Here is a 14996-nt window from a genome sequence, read left to right on the forward strand (position 1 = left end):
AGTCATTTTCAAGCTTCTAGGGAGCCAAAACTCAAGATTTGGCGCAAGTGTAAAAGTGACTTAAAATTACTTAAATGCTCACTTTGAGGGCTTAAAATGTGTTTATTCTTTGCGGGAAGTGATATAATCACCATTTAGAGGTAATTCATGGTCATGCAAGAAGGTCTGATTTTTCATACAAAATGATCGATGACCTTGGACCTGAGGAATTTGCTCTGAGATGACCAAAATGGTCCGTTTTGATAATTTCCTTATTTCAACTAATTTTGACTTTCAGATGTGGATCATACATTTTGGAGCTAAAATGAGCATGTTTATAGTTATTTTCTAGCTTCTAGGGATTAAAAACTCAAGATTTGGCACAAGGGTAAAAGTGACTTAAAATGACCCAAATCCGCACTTTGAGGGCTTAAAACATGCTTTTTCACTGCGGGAACTGATATAATCCCCATTTAGAGGTAATTCATGGTCATGCAAGAGGGTCCGATTTTTTGTTCAAAATGATCGATGGCCTTGGACCTGAGGAAATCGCTCTGAGATTACCAAAATGGTCCTTTTGATAATTTCCTTATTTCAACTAATTTTGACTTTCAGATGTGGATCATCACTTTTGGAGCTAAAATGAGCATGTGTATAGTCATTTTCAAGCTTATATAGTAGTAAAAACTCAAGATTTCGCACAAGGGTAAAAGTGACTTAAAATGACCCAAATCCGCACTTTGAGGGCCTAAAACATGCTTTTTCACTGCGGGAACTGATATAATCCCCATTTAGAGGGGATGTTCATGCGAGATAGTCTGATTTTTCATGCAAAATGATCGATGACCTTGGACCTGAGGAGATTGCTCTGAGATGACCAAAATGATCTGTTTTGATAATTTCCATTTTTAAACTAATTTTGACTTTCAGATGAGGATCATCACTTTTGGAGCTAAAATGAGCATGTTTATAGTCATTTTCAAGCTTCTAGGGAGCCAAAACTCAATATTTGGCACAAGTGTAAAAGTGACTTAAAAGGGCTCAAATGCTCACTTTGAGGGTTTAAAATGTGTTTATTCACTCAGGGAAGTGATATAATCACCATTTAGAGGTAATTCATGTTCATGCATTAAGGTCCGATTTTTCATGCAAAATGATCGATGACCTTTGACCTGAGGAAATTGCTCTGAGATGACCAAAATGGTCTGTTTTGATAATTTCCATCTTTAAACTAATTTTGACTTTCAGATGTGGATCATCACTTTTGGAGCTAAAATGAGCAAAATTATAGTCATTTCCAAGCCTCTAGGGAGCCAAAACTCAAGATTTGGCGCAAGTGTAAAAGTGACTTAAAATGTCTCAAATGCTCACTTTGAGGGCTTACAATGTGTTTATTCACTGTGGGAAGTGATATATTCACCATTTAGAGGTAATTCATGGTCATGCAAGAAGGTCCGATTTTTCATGCAAAATGATCGATGACCTTGGACCTGAGGAAATTGCTCTGAGATGACCAAAATGGTCCGTTTTGATAATTTCCTTATTTCAACTAATTTTGACTTTCAGATGTGGATCATCACTTTTGGAGCTAAAATGAGCATGTTTATAGTCATTTTCAAGCTGATATATGAGTAAAAACTCAAGATTTGGCACAAGGGTAAAAGTGAGTTAAAATGACACAAATCCGTACTTTGAGGGCTTAAAACATGTTTATTCACTGCGGGAAGTGAAAGTGATGTAATCACAATTCAGAGGTAATTCATGTTCATGCGAGATAGTCTGATTTTTCATGCAAAATGATCGATGACCTTGGACCTGAGGAAATTGCTCTGAGATGACCAAAATGGTCTGTTTTGATAATTTCCATTTTTAAACTAATTTTGACTTTCAGATGAGGATCATCACTTTTGGAGCTAAAATGAGCATGTTTATAGTCATTTTCAAGCTTCTAGGGAGCCAAAACTCAAGATTTGGCGCAAGTGTAAAAGTGACTTAAAAGGACTCAAATGCTCACTTTGAGGGCTTAAAATGTGTTTATTCTTTGCGGGAAGTGATATAATCACCATTTAGAGGTAATACATGTTCATGCGTTAAGGTCCGATTTTTCATGCAAAATGATCGATGACCTTTGACCTGAGGAAATTGCTCTGAGATAACCAAAATGGTCTGTTTTGTTAATTTCCATCTTTAAACTAATTTTGACTATCAGATGTGGATCATCACTTTTGGAGCTAAAATGAGCATGATTATAGTCATTTTCAAGCTTCTAGGGAGCCAAAACTCAAGATTTGGCACAAGTGTAAAAGTGACTTAAAATGACTCAAATGCTAACTTTGAGGGCTTAAAATGTGTTTATTCTTTGTGGGAAGTGATATATTCACCATTTAGAGGTAATTCATGGTCATGCAAGAAGGTCCGATTTTTTATACAAAATGATCGATGACCTTGGACCTGAGGAATTTGCTCTGAGATGACCAAAATGGTCCGTTTTGATAATTTACTTATTTCAACTAATTTTGACTTTCAGAAGTGGATCATCACTTTTGGAGCTAAAATGAGCATGTTTATAGTCATTTTCAAGCTTATATAGGAGTAAAAACTCAAGATTTGGCACTAGGGTAAAAGTGACTTAAAATGACCCAAATCCGCACTTTGAGGGCTTAAAACATGTTTATTCACTGCGGGAACTGATATAATCACCATTTAGAGGTAATACATGTTCATGCGAGATAGTCTGATTTTTCATGCAAAATGATCGATGACCTTGGACCTGAGGAAGTGATATAATCACCATATAGAGGTAATTCATGGTCATGCAAGAGGGTCCGATTTTTCATACAAAATGATCGATGGAATTTCTGAGGAATTTGCTCTGAGATGACCAAAATGGTCCTTTTGATAATTTCCTTATTTCAACTAATTTCGACTTTCAGATGTGGATCATAACTTTTGGAGCTAAAATGAGCATGTTTATAGTCATTTTCAAGCTTATATAGGAGTAAAAACTCAAGATTTGGCACTAGGGTAAAAGTGACTTAAAATGACCCAAATCCGCACTTTAAGGGCTTAAAACATGTTTATTCACTGCGGGAACTGATGTAATCTCCATTTAGAGGTAATACATGTTCATGCGTTAAGGTCCGATTTTTCATGCAAAATGATCGATGACCTTGGACCTGAGGAAATTGCTCTGAGATACCCAAAATGGTCTGTTTTGTTAATTTCCATCTTTAAACTAATTTTGACTATCAGATGTGGATCATCACTTTTGGAGCTAAAATGAGCATGATTATAGTCATTTTCAAGCTTCTAGGGAGCCAAAACTCAAGATTTGGCACAAGTGTAAAAGTGACTTAAAAGGGCTCAAATGCTCACTTTGAGGGTTTAAAATGTGTTTATTCACTGCGGGCAGTGATATAATCACCGTTTAGAGGTAATTCATGTTCATGCGAGATAGTCTGATTTTTCACGCAAAATGATCGATGACCTTTGACCTGAGGAAATTGCTCTGAGATGACCAAAATGGTCTGTTTTGATAATTTCCTTATTTCAACTAATTTTGACTTTCAGATGTGGATCATCACTTTTGGAGCTAAAATGAGCATGTTTATAGTCATTTTCAAGCTTATATAGGAGTAAAAACTCAAGATTTGGCACAAGGGTAAAAGTGACTTAAAATGACCCAAATCCACACTTTGAGGGCTTAAAACATGTTTATTCAGTGCGGGAACTGATATAATCACCATTTAGAGGTAATACATGTTCATGCGAGATAGTCTGATTTTTCATGCAAAATGATCGATGACCTTGGACCTGAGGAAATTGCTCTGAGATGACCAAAATGGTCTGTTTTGATAATTTCCTTATTTCAAATATTTTTGACTTTCAGATGTGGATCATCACTTTTGGAGATAAAATGAGCATGTTTATAGACATTTTCAAGCTTCTATGGAGCCAAAACTCAAGATTTGGCGCAAGTGTAAAAGTGACTTAAAATGACTCAAATGCTCACTTTGAGGGCTTAAAATGTGTTTATTCTTTGTGGGAAGTGATATAATCACCATTTAGAGGTAATTCATGGTCATGCAAGAAGGTCCGATTTTTTATACAAAATGATCGATGACCTTGGACCTGAGGAATTTGCTCTGAGATGACCAAAATGGCCTGTTTTGATAATTTTCATCTTTAAACTAATTTTGACTTTCAGATGTGGATCATCACTTTTGGAGCTAAAATGAGCATGTTTATAGTCATTTTCAAGCTTCTAGGGAGTAAAAACTCAAGATTTGGCACAAGGGTAAAAGTGACTTAAAATGACCCAAATCCGCACTTTGAGGGCTTAAAACATGCTTTTCACTGCGGGAACTGATATAATCCCCATTTAGAGGTAATTCATGGTCATGCAAGGGGGTCCGATTTTTTATACAAAATGATCGATGACCTTGGACCTGAGGAAATCGCTCTGAGATTACCAAAATGGTCCTTTTGATAATTTCCTTATTTCAACTAATTTTGACTTTCAGATGTGGATCATCACTTTTGGAACTAAAATGAGCATGTTTATGGTCATTTTCAAGCTTCTAGGGAGCCAAAACTCAATATTTGGCACAAGTGTAAAAGTGACTTAAAAGGGCTCAAATGCTCACTTTGAGGGTTTAAAATGTGTTTATTCACTGCGGGAAGTGATATAATCACCATTTAGAGGTAATTCATGTTCATGCATTAAGGTCTGATTTTTCATGCAAAATGATCGATGACCTTTGACCTGAGGAAATTGCTCTGAGATGACCAAAATGGTCTGTTTTGATAATTTCCATCTTTAAACTAATTTTGACTTTCAGATGTGGATCATCACTTTTGGAGCTAAAATGAGCATGTTTATAGACATTTTCAAGCTTCTTAAGAGCCAAAACTCAAGATTTGGCACAAGTGTAAAAGTGACTTAAAAGGGCTCAAATGCTCACTTTGAGGGTTTAAAATGTGTTTATTCACTGCGGGAACTGATATAATCACCATTTAGAGGTAATACATGTTCATGCGAGATAGTCTGATTTTTCATGGAAAATGATCGATGACCTTGGACCTGAGGAAATTGCTCTGAGATGACCAAAATGCTCTGTTTTGATAATTTCCATCTTTAAACTAATTTTGACTTTCAGATGTGGATCATCACTTTTGTAGCCAAAATGAGCATGTTTATAGTCATTTTCAAGCTTCTAGGGAGTAAAAACTCAAGATTTGGCACAAGGGTAAAAGTGAGTTAAAATGACACAAATCCGCACTTTGAGGGCTTAAAACATGTTTATTCACTGCGGGAAGTGAAAGGGATATAATCACCATTTAGAGGTAATTCATGTTCATGCGAGATAGTCTGATTTTTCATGCAAAATGATCGATGACCTTGGACCTGAGGAAATTGCTCTGAGATGACCAAAATGGTCTGTTTTGATAATTTCCATTTTTTAGCTAATTTTGACTTTCAGATGAGGATCATCACTTTTGGAGCTAAAATGAGCATGTTTTTAGTCATTTTCAAGCTTCTAGGGAGCCAAAACTCAAGATTTGGCACAAGTGTAAAAGTGACTAAAAAGGGCTCAAATGCTCACTTTGAGGGTTTAAAATGTGTTTATTCACTGTGGGAAGTGATATAATCACCAGTTAGAGGTAATTCATGTTCATGCATTAAGGTCCGATTTTTCATGCAAAATGATCGATGACCTTTGACCTGAGGAAATTGCTCTGAGATGACCAAAATGGTCTGTTTTGATAATTTCCATCTTTAAACTAATTTTGACTTTCAGATGTGGATCATCACTTTTGGAGCTAAAATGAGCATGTTTATAGTCATTTTCAAGCTTCTAGGGAGCCAAAACTCAAGATTTGGCGCAAGTGTAAAAGTGACTTAAAATGACCCAAATCCGCACTTTGAGGGCTTAAAACATGCTTTTTCACTGCGGGAACTGATATAATCCCCATTTGGAGGTAATTCAAGTTCATGCGAGATAGTCTGATTTTTCATGCAAAATGATCGATGACCTTGGACCTGAGGAGATTGCTCTGAGATGACCAAAATGGTCTGTTTTGATAATTTCCATGTTTAAACTAATTTTGACTTTCAGATGAGGATCATCACTTTCGGAGCTAAAATGAGCATGTTTATAGTCATTTTCAAGCTTATAGGGAGCCAAAACTCAATATTTGGCACAAGTGTAAAAGTGACTTAAAAGGGCTCAAATCCTCACTTTGAGGGTTTAAAATGTGTTTATTCACTGTGGGAAGTGATATAATCACCATTTAGAGGTAATTCATGTTCATGCATTAAGGTCCGATTTTTCATGCAAAATGATCGATGACCTTGGACGTGAGGAAATTGCTCTGAGATGACCAAAATGGTCCGTTTTGATATTTTCCTTATTTCAACTAATTTTGACTTTCAGATGTGGATCATCACTTTTGGAGCTAAAATGACCATGTTTATAGTCATTTTCATGCTGATATAGGAGTAAAAACTTAAGATTTGGCACAAGGGTAAAAGTGAGTTAAAATGACTCAAATCCGCACTTTGAGGGCTTAAAACATGTTTATTCTTTGCGGGAAGTGATATAATCACCATTTAGAGGTAATTCATGGTCATGCAAGAAGGTCCGATTTTTCATGCAAAATGATCGATGACCTTGGACCTGAGGAAATTGCTCTGAGATAACCAAAATGGTCTGTTTTGTTCATTTCCATCTTTAAACTAATTTTGACTATCAGATGTGGATCATCACTTTTGGAGCTAAAATGAGCATGATTATAGTCATTTTCAAGCATCTAGGGAGCCAAAACTCAAGATTTGGCACAAGTGTAAAAGTGACTTAAAAGGGCTCAAATGCTCACTTTGCGGGTTTAAAATGTGTTTATTCACTGCGGGCAGTGATATAATCACCATTTAGAGGTAATTCATGTTCATGCGAGATAGTCTGATTTTTCATGCAAAATGATCGATGACCTTTGACCTGAGGAAATTGCTCTGAGATGACCAAAATGGTCTGTTTTGATAATTTCCATCTTTAAACTAATTTTGACTTTCAGATGTGGATCATCACTTTTGGAGCTAAAATGAGCATGTTTATGGTCATTTTCAAGCTTCTAGGGAGCCAAAACTCAAAATTTGGCACAAGTGTAAAAGTGACTTAAAATGACTCAAATGCTCACTTTGAGGGCTTAAAATGTTTTTATTCTTTGCGGGAAGTGATATAATCACCATTTAGATGTATTTCATGGTCATGCAAGAAGGTCTGATTTTTCATGCAAAATGATCGATGACCTTGGACCTGAGGAAATTGCTCTGAGATGACCAAAATAGTCTGTTTTGATAATTTCCTTATTTCAACTAATTTTGACTTTCAGATGTGGATCATCACTTTTGGAGCTAAAATGAGCATGTTTATAGTCATTTTCAAGCTTATATAGGAGTAAAAACTCAAGATTTGGCACAAGGGTAAAAGTGACTTAAAATGACCCAAATCCACACTTTGAGGGCTTAAAACATGTTTATCCAGTGCGGGAACTGATATAATCACCATTTAGAGGTAATACATGTTCATGCAAGATAGTCTGATTTTTCATGCAAAATGATCGATGACCTTGGACCTGAGGAATTTGCTCTGAGATGACCAAAATGGTCTGTTTTGATAATTTCCATCTTTAAACTAATTTTGACTTTCAGATGTGGATCATCACTTTTGGAGCTAAAATGAGCATGTTTATAGTCATTTTCAAGCTTCTAGAGAGCCAAAACTCAAGATTTGGCGCAAGTGTAAAAGTGACTTAAAATTACTCAAATGCTCACTTTGAGGGCTTAAAATGTGTTTATTCTTTGCGGGAAGTGATATAATCACCATTTAGAGGTAATACATGTTCATGCAAGATAGTCTGATTTTTCATGCAAAATGATCGATGACCTTGGACCTGAGGAAATTGCTCTGAGATGACCAAAATGGTCTGTTTGGATAATTTCCATCTTTAAACTAATTTTGACTTTCAGATGTGGATCATCACTTTTGGAGCTAAAATGAGCATGTTTATAGTCATTTTTAAGCTTCTAGGGAGCCAAAACTCAAGATTTGGCGCAAGTGTAAAAGTGACTTAAAATTACTCAAATGCTCACTTTGAGGGCTTAAAATGTGTTTATTCTTTGCGGGAAGTGATATAATCACCATTTAGAGGTAATTCATGGTCATGCAAGAAGGTCTGATTTTTCATACAAAATGATCGATGACCTTGGACCTGAGGAATTTGCTCTGAGATGACCAAAATGGTCCGTTTTGATAATTTCCTTATTTCAACTAATTTTGACTTTCAGATGTGGATCATACATTTTGGAGCTAAAATGAGCATGTTTATAGTTATTTTCTAGCTTCTAGGGATTAAAAACTCAAGATTTGGCACAAGGGTAAAAGTGACTTAAAATGACCCAAATCCGCACTTTGAGGGCTTAAAACATGCTTTTTCACTGCGGGAACTGATATAATCCCCATTTAGAGGTAATTCATGGTCATGCAAGAGGGTCCGATTTTTTGTTCAAAATGATCGATGGCCTTGGACCTGAGGAAATCGCTCTGAGATTACCAAAATGGTCCTTTTGATAATTTCCTTATTTCAACTAATTTTGACTTTCAGATGTGGATCATCACTTTTGGAGCTAAAATGAGCATGTGTATAGTCATTTTCAAGCTTATATAGTAGTAAAAACTCAAGATTTCGCACAAGGGTAAAAGTGACTTAAAATGACCCAAATCCGCACTTTGAGGGCCTAAAACATGCTTTTTCACTGCGGGAACTGATATAATCCCCATTTAGAGGTAATTCATGTTCATGCGAGATAGTCTGATTTTTCATGCAAAATGATCGATGACCTTGGACCTGAGGAGATTGCTCTGAGATGACCAAAATGATCTGTTTTGATCATTTCCATTTTTAAACTAATTTTGACTTTCAGATGAGGATCATCACTTTTGGAGCTAAAATGAGCATGTTTATAGTCATTTTCAAGCTTCTAGGGAGCCAAAACTCAATATTTGGCACAAGTGTAAAAGTGACTTAAAAGGGCTCAAATGCTCACTTTGAGGGTTTAAAATGTGTTTATTCACTCAGGGAAGTGATATAATCACCATTTAGAGGTAATTCATGTTCATGCATTAAGGTCCGATTTTTCATGCAAAATGATCGATGACCTTTGACCTGAGGAAATTGCTCTGAGATGACCAAAATGGTCTGTTTTGATAATTTCCATCTTTAAACTAATTTTGACTTTCAGATGTGGATCATCACTTTTGGAGCTAAAATGAGCAAAATTATAGTCATTTCCAAACCTCTAGGGAGCCAAAACTCAAGATTTGGCGCAAGTGTAAAAGTGACTTAAAATGTCTCAAATGCTCACTTTGAGGGCTTACAATGTGTTTATTCACTGTGGGAAGTGATATATTCACCATTTAGAGGTAATTCATGGTCATGCAAGAAGGTCCGATTTTTCATGCAAAATGATCGATGACCTTGGACCTGAGGAAATTGCTCTGAGATGACCAAAATGGTCCGTTTTGATAATTTCCTTATTTCAACTAATTTTGACTTTCAGATGTGGATCATCACTTTTGGAGCTAAAATGAGCATGTTTATAGTCATTTTCAAGCTGATATATGAGTAAAAACTCAAGATTTGGCACAAGGGTAAAAGTGAGTTAAAATGACACAAATCCGCACTTTGAGGGCTTAAAACATGTTTATTCACTGCGGGAAGTGAAAGTGATATAATCACAATTTAGAGGTAATTCATGTTCATGCGAGATAGTCTGATTTTTCATGCAAAATGATCGATGACCTTGGACCTGAGGAAATTGCTCTGAGATGACCAAAATGGTCTGTTTTGATAATTTCCATTTTTAAACTAATTTTGACTTTCAGACGAGGATCATCACTTTTGGAGCTAAAATGAGCATGTTTATAGTCATTTTCAAGCTTCTAGGGAGCCAAAACTCAAGATTTGGCGCAAGTGTAAAAGTGACTTAAAATGACTCAAATGCTCACTTTGAGGGCTTAAAATGTGTTTATTCTTTGCGGGAAGTGATATAATCACCATTTAGAGGTAATACATGTTCATGCGTTAAGGTCCGATTTTTCATGCAAAATGATCGATGACCTTTGACCTGAGGAAATTGCTCTGAGATAACCAAAATGGTCTGTTTTGTTAATTTCCATCTTTAAACTAATTTTGACTATCAGATGTGGATCATCACTTTTGGAGCTAAAATGAGCATGATTATAGTCATTTTCAAGCTTCTAGGGAGCCAAAACTCAAGATTTGGCACAAGTGTAAAAGTGACTTAAAATGACTCAAATGCTCACTTTGAGGGCTTAAAATGTGTTTATTCTTTGTGGGAAGTGATATATTCACCATTTAGAGGTAATTCATGGTCATGCAAGAAGGTCCGATTTTTTATACAAAATGATCGATGACCTTGGACCTGAGGAATTTGCTCTGAGATGACCAAAATGGTCCGTTTTGATAATTTACTTATTTCAACTAATTTTGACTTTCAGATGTGGATCATCACTTTTGGAGCTAAAATGAGCATGTTTATAGTCATTTTCAAGCTTATATAGGAGTAAAAACTCAAGATTTGGCACTAGGGTAAAAGTGACTTAAAATGACCCAAATCCGCACTTTGAGGGCTTAAAACATGTTTATTCACTGCGGGAACTGATATAATCACCATTTAGAGGTAATACATGTTCATGCGAGATAGTCTGATTTTTCATGCAAAATGATCGATGACCTTGGACCTGAGGAAGTGATATAATCACCATATAGAGATAATTCATGGTCATGCAAGAGGGTCCGATTTTTCATACAAAATGATCGATGGAATTTCTGAGGAATTTGCTCTGAGATGACCAAAATGGTCCTTTTGATAATTTCCTTATTTCAACTAATTTCGACTTTCAGATGTGGATCATAACTTTTGGAGCTAAAATGAGCATGTTTATAGTCATTTTCAAGCTTCTAGGGAGTAAAAACTCAAGATTTGGCACAAGGGTAAAAGTGACTTAAAATGACCCAAATCCGCACTTTGAGGGCTTAAAACATGTTTATTCACTGCGGAACTGATATAATCACCATTTAGAGGTAATACATGTTCATGCGTTAAGGTCCGATTTTTCATGCAAAATGATCGATGACCTTGGACCTGAGGAAATTGCTCTGAGATGACCAAAATGGTCTGTTTTGATAATTTCCATTTTTAAACTTATTTTGACTTTCAGATGAGGATCATCACTTTTGGAGCTAAAATGGAAAGGGGCGACCACTCGGTCCCCCCGAACGTATGGCTGAGTGCCTCGATCCCCCCGGGAAGCCATTTTGGGCGGGAGGCGCGTCTCGGCTGGTATGCCCGAAGCGGCGTAGCCGGGGTGCGCTTTTTCCCGCCCTAGAGTGGGCTGGCCTAGACACTGACGTGGCCGGCCACGCCCTCGGGGCAGCCAGGGGCGGGTTTACGCCCGCCCTGAAGATGGATAAAAAGGGACGCAAGACCAGAAGACATCCTCTTGTTCCTGTGCTCTGAAGCTGCACCTCCTCGCTGCACGTGAGCTCGAGACGGAACGAAGAGCCAATTTTGAGCGTTTTAATCGTTCTTGTTTGTTTTGCAGTTACTTTGTTGGAGAATGCCGAAGAAGGTGGGAAAACGCATGAATACCGACCAGATGCTGCGTGTTCTCATGAAGGAGATGTCCGAGCTAAAGAAGCGGGTGGACAAGAATGAGGAAAGGGGTCCAAAACGGCCTTTGGCGGGAGCAGCCCCGGGAGGGAAAAACAAGAGGCCCAGGAGGGGGGCAGCGGGTGAAGACAACCCGGGTCCCAGTGCCCCGCTCGAGGCTCCAACTCCCGTGCCGGAGGAGGGGAATCCGATTCCCGTTGTGGTCACCCCCGTGTCCGAGGATGATATGCCGCCCGAGCTGGCAGCACAATTGGCAGCGTGGTTGGGTAAAGGTAACGAGGGCGCCACGGCTGTCGATGCGCAGGCGCTGATAAAGCAATTGCGGGAGAAACGGGACGCAGCCAAGGTGCCCGTGCCGGCTGCAGTAGGGGACAAGACACCAGGGACGATTGCGACCACAGAGGCAGCGTCAGGTGCAGGTAAGCGGCCATTGCCGATCGCGAGGGATGAGTCAACACCCTCTCGGAGAGAAAAGTTGGGGCAACATGTTCCTTTGGCAATTAAGGAAAAGATTTGGGCGGGGGAGTATGTGAACATTTTTTCATTGCTTGTTGATCATTATGAGGTAGAGCATGTAAAGAGTCAGAAGGATCTCATGCATCCGAGTGTTTGGCGCGCAAAAATGGCCGCCTTTAAAGTGAATGAGAATATCGGCAATTGGGGCAATGCTTGGGGAATCTTTACATCAATCTTGGGGGAACGTAGACCTGAGTTGCTTTCCGAGTTCCCAATCTATCAATCACGAATCATGGGGTACTCGACATCGCACCAGGGTAATCATTGGTTCTGTTACGATAATCTGTTCAGAAAGGAAAAGGAGCATAATAAAAGTTTAACCTGGGATTGTTATGATGCCTTGACTTGGGATAAAATGAAGGAGTCAGGAATGTTGAGAATGCCGTTGGTGGGAAGTAATGTTGGCGAATCCTCCCGGCAATATGCGGGGACGCCCTTTCGATCAGGTACGGGTGCCGATGATCACTCGAAACCTACCGGCAATACCGGAAAAAGGGGTTTCTGCTTTAATTACAACAGAGGTAAATGTACTAGACCCCAGGGATCGTGTAAATTCAAACATGAATGTAGTGGTTGTGGGTCGTCCCATCCTGAGTCCTCGTGCAGAGCCAGAACGGGGGATAACGGGGGGAGAGGAGGTGCCAAACAGGTCTAATATAGTCCGAGGGGCGCCTTTACCCACTCCGATTGATACCCTGGCGATGATTCCTTGGCTCAGTGACTACCCGGATCGTACTTCTGCTGGGGTGCTGCGGAACGGTTTTTCGTATGGTTTCCGCATCCCGGTAGGGGACTTTCAAGGTGTGGATAAGTGTAAAAATCAACTTTCCGTCCTGCAGCATACGACCGTAGTACAGGATAAGATCCGGAAAGAGGTGACTCGAGGTCGGGTCGCCGGCCCGTTTAGTATACCCCCAGTCCAGAATTTTGTTTGTTCTCCCTTAGGGGTAGTCCCCAAGAAAGACCCCGGTGAGTTCCGACTGATTCATAATTTATCAGCTCCACGAGGTCTTTCCGTAAATGATGCAATCGATCCAGAAGTGTGTTCGGTGCGGTACGCATCCTTCGATGAGGCCGTAGCCATTTTGAATCGCCTGGGGCCCGGGGCGCTGATGGCGAAGTCAGATATCGAGTCAGCGTTCCGATTGCTCCCGGTACACCCAGACGACCAGCGTCTCCTAGGATTCATGTTTCAGGGTTGTTATTACATGGATAGGTGTATGCCAATGGGGTGCTCTATATCCTGTGCTTATTTCGAGAAATTCAGTAGTTTTCTACAATGGGTTTTCACAAAGAAAACAGGTTTCCAAGATGTAATGCACTACCTTGATGATTTTTTGTTTCTTGGGGCAGCCGGGGGTTTCGAATGTGGCTGGGCCTTGGCCGAATTTTGTGTGTTAATGACACAGTTTGGTGTGCCATTGGCGCCGGGAAAAACAGTGGGTCCTACGACTTGCCTCGAGTTTCTGGGGATCGAGTTGGACTCCATTGAGGGGTGTTTCCGTTTGCCAGCTGAGAAAGTGTTGAAGTTCAGGGCTGCGCTGCAAATGTGTATAAATGCATCAAAAGTTACGCTGCAACAATTACAGCAGGTGGTGGGACAGTTGAATTTTGCCTTGAGGGTAATACCAATGGCCCGCCCCTTTTCCCGTTCAATTGCCCAAGCGATGGTCGGCCTTAAAGAGGGCCATCATCGCACGAGACTATCGGCCGAGATCCGCCAGGACATGCGTATTTGGTTAGCATTTTTGGCGGATTTCAATGGTAGAATCGTCTGGAATGAACCAGCCGTGTCTTCTGAAGAGCTGGGGCTATGGACAGATTCGGCAGGAAGCATAGGTTTTGGCGCCATCTTCGGCACGAAATGGTCAGCACAAAGATGGCCGACATGGTGGCATGAGAATGGTCTGACGAGTAATATTGCTTTCCTGGAACTGTTTCCCATCTTGGTGGCCTTGAGAACATGGCCCGATGGGTTCAAAGATCACTCTGTCATATTTTGGTCTGACAATATGACCGTGGTCGAGTGCATCAATAGTCAGGCAGCACGTTGTAAACTGATTTTAAGACTGCTTAAGGAAATTGTTTTACTGTGTATGCAATTGAACGTGCTATTCAGAGCAAAGCATGTTCCAGGGGTGATGAATCAGGCGGCTGACGCACTGTCTCGTTTTCAAATGCAGGCTTTTTCGGGTTTCCTCCCCTCAGCGGACCCAGAGCCGGCACCCTTTCCCGAAGCTCTCTGGTCTCTAGGTGCCCCGAACTTCGTCACCTCGTGGGAGAGAGTCTAGCACCAAGGACGAGGAAGGCATACGAAGGGGCGTTTCGGGCCTATTTAGCCTTTTTGGGGACTGATAGAGAGCGACTTTGGGGTCACGAGGAATGGGTAGTGAATTTCCTGATGTCCTTACGTAGGGCTGGGAAATCGGTGGCTACGGCCCAGAGGCATCGTGCTGCCATTTCCTTTGTTGCCAGAGCACACGCTATCCAGGACCCAACAGCGTCTTTCGTTGTACAGAAAGCGCTGCGTGGGTGGCAACGCCTTGAGGGTCGCAGAGTAGATGAAAGGCGCCCGATAGGTTTGGATAGATTGTCCCAGTTGTTGGCCACACTCCCCGCCACATGTTCATCTCAGTTTGAGGCGGTTCTGTTCCGAGCCGCTTTTACGCTAGCATTTCACGGAGCAATGCGGGTAAGCGAATTGGTTGCAAGGAACAAACTGGATGTGGCGGGGGGTTTGTGCCAA

The sequence above is a fragment of the Lissotriton vulgaris genome, chromosome 2_2 (genome assembly GCF_964263255.1).
Source record: "Lissotriton vulgaris chromosome 2_2, aLisVul1.2, whole genome shotgun sequence".
NCBI lineage: Eukaryota > Metazoa > Chordata > Amphibia > Caudata > Salamandridae > Lissotriton > Lissotriton vulgaris.